Source organism: Chrysochloris asiatica, unplaced genomic scaffold, assembly GCF_000296735.1.
Source record: "Chrysochloris asiatica unplaced genomic scaffold, ChrAsi1.0 scaffold00093, whole genome shotgun sequence".
NCBI lineage: Eukaryota > Metazoa > Chordata > Mammalia > Afrosoricida > Chrysochloridae > Chrysochloris > Chrysochloris asiatica.
Window position 1 is genome coordinate 6,643,192 of NW_006408611.1, and position 2,553 is coordinate 6,645,744.

General features: G+C 36.2%; 1 pseudogene; it reads right to left on the reverse strand.

The window, feature by feature from the left end:
• LOC102822722 overlaps window positions 1–904 on the reverse strand; it is a 23,943-nt pseudogene extending 23,039 nt beyond the window's left edge.
• Window positions 905–2,553: the final 1,649 nt, after the last annotated feature.

The window sequence follows — 2,553 nt, forward strand, 5'->3', positions numbered from 1 at the left end:
TACTTCTTTTGGTCAAATCTGTTCCACATTCATTACATTTAAAGGGTTTCTCTCCAATACGAATTTTCTCATGCTCAGTGAGGTTTGATTTGCCACTGAAGGTTTTCTCACCCTCCTCACATACAAAAGGCTTCTCTCCTGTGTGAGTTCCCCGGTGTCTGATGAAATTTGACTTTTGAATGAAAGCTTTCCCACATTCAAAAGGTTTCTCTCCAGTGTGGATTTTTTGATGAGTAAGAAAGTTTTCCTTCTGACTGAATAATTTTCCAAATTCATTACATTAAAAAAAAATTTCTCTCCTGTATGAGTGTTCTGATGCTTAATGACATATTGCTTTGGGCAGAAGTTTTTCTCACATTCATTACATTAAAAAAAGCTTCTCTCTTGTATGAAAATGTTCGTGTTCAGTGAAATTTGATTTTTTGTTGAAGATTTTCCCACATACTACGTCCCAGGGAAAGGGGTTCTCCCCACTATAAATTGTCTCATAATTAAGGATTGACATCTGATTGGAGTTCTTCCCACATTCACGTTTCTCTCCAGTATAAACTTTTTGATGAATAATTATTTACTTTCAATAGAAAGTTCTTCCACATTTCTTATATTTATAGAACTTCTTCCCCATATGATCTTTCAAGTGAAGAGTATGGAAAGAGATTTGAATAAAAACATATTATATTCAGTACATGTTTCCTTTAGTATAAACTTTGTAACATTTAATTAATTTTTCTCATACTCATTTAATTTTCTACAGTAAGAATTTCCTTCTGTCTAATGAGATTTGTCATCTAGCTAAAAGTTCTTCAATATTTCTTAGAACCACAAGATTTCTCTCCAGTATAACTTCTATATTTACTGAGACATGATACATGAGTGAAATTTTTCTCACATTGAGTAAATTCATATGGTATCTCCAGTATTAGTGATCTGGTATCAAAGGGATTCTTTTTTTCTTTTTTCTTTTTTTTTAACTGAAGGTATTCCCACGCTGCTTTTAAGGAAAAGGGGGTTTATTATTATAAGGGGAATCCTGGTATGGCACTGCAGGATAAGGTACTGAATTGAAAAATTGATTTGAACTGCAAGATTGGTGGTTTAAACCCACCAACCAATCCTCAGAAACTCTAGACAGGGTTACCATGATTCAGAACCAACTCAACAGCACTTAACAACAACTATTATTATAAGGATGCACTGCTGCTAGATTTCTAAATTAATGAAATTGATGATTATTTCCTACAGAGCTTCCACCCAAGAGTAAACAAATATAAATTATGTATCAAACTTTCTAGGTAAATTCAAAGAGGCATTACCTTAAAAAAACAAAGCCTGAGATAAAATTGAGTATTTTCCAAATTTTTGTATACGCGTGCCTTGTCCCTCAGTCTATATTTCATTAGAGATGGATGCAATTTGTGTTCTATGTCTTCTTGTCTCTCTGTGACTCATCTTTTCAGGTGTCTACAGAACAGACTTTTTTCCCACTTATTTTTCCATTATCCAGGAATCGTCTTCTTGCTTCAATAGAAGATCACATACAACTGGTCACCTTTTTTTTTGCCTTACTCCTGGGCCACGTCCCTCCAGATCAAGACTAACATGTCCACTATGCACACTGTGCTTGCCCAATTCAATGTTATTTGACAATTACTTAATTCAAACACATCAATTCTCCTTTGGTCTTCCTTATTTATTATCCAGCTTTTATTAGCATATGGGGCAAATGAAAATACTATGGCCTAGGTCAGTTACACCTTAGTTCTAGAAATGCCATCTTTGCTCTTTAACATTTTAAAGAGTTATTTTGCACCAGGTTGGAGCTATGCAGTGTATTATTTGATTTCTTGACTGCTGTTTCCATGGACGTTGATTATGGATCCATGTCAAATGGAATCCCTGACAATTTCAATCTTTTCTCTATTTATCATCACGTTGCTTATTGGTCCAGTTGTGAGAACTTTCATTTTCTTTATATTGAAGTTTAGTCTATACTGAGGACCCCTGGTTTGGTGCTGTGGGATAAAGCACTGAAGGTCAAACTGACTACAAGGTCAGTTTGAACCACAAGGATGGCATTTCAAACTCACCAACTGCTCCTTGGAAACCCTATACAGGGTCACTGAGTCAGAACCAACTTAAGACAACAATCCATAGTGAAAGCTGCAGTCTTTGATCATGATCAATATGTGCTTCAAGTTTTCTTTGCTTTCAGCAAGCAAAGTTGTGCAATCTGCATATCACAGTTTGTTAATACTTGTTCCTCCAAATCTGATGCTAGAGTCCTAGTGTGGCGTTGTGGGTTAATGTGCTTGACTACAATGTTGGTCTGAACTGCAAAGCTGGCAATTCAAGCTCACCAGCTGCTCCTCAGAAACCCTATATAGTATTGCTATAGGTCAGAACTGATTTGATGATACATCGCTGTGGGTTAATACACCAGACTACAAAGCCATTTGAACTGCAAGGACAGAAGTTCAAGCTCACTGGCTGCTCCTCGGAAACCCTAGACAGGGTCGCTATAGGTCAGAACTGATTCCATGGCACTTAACAACA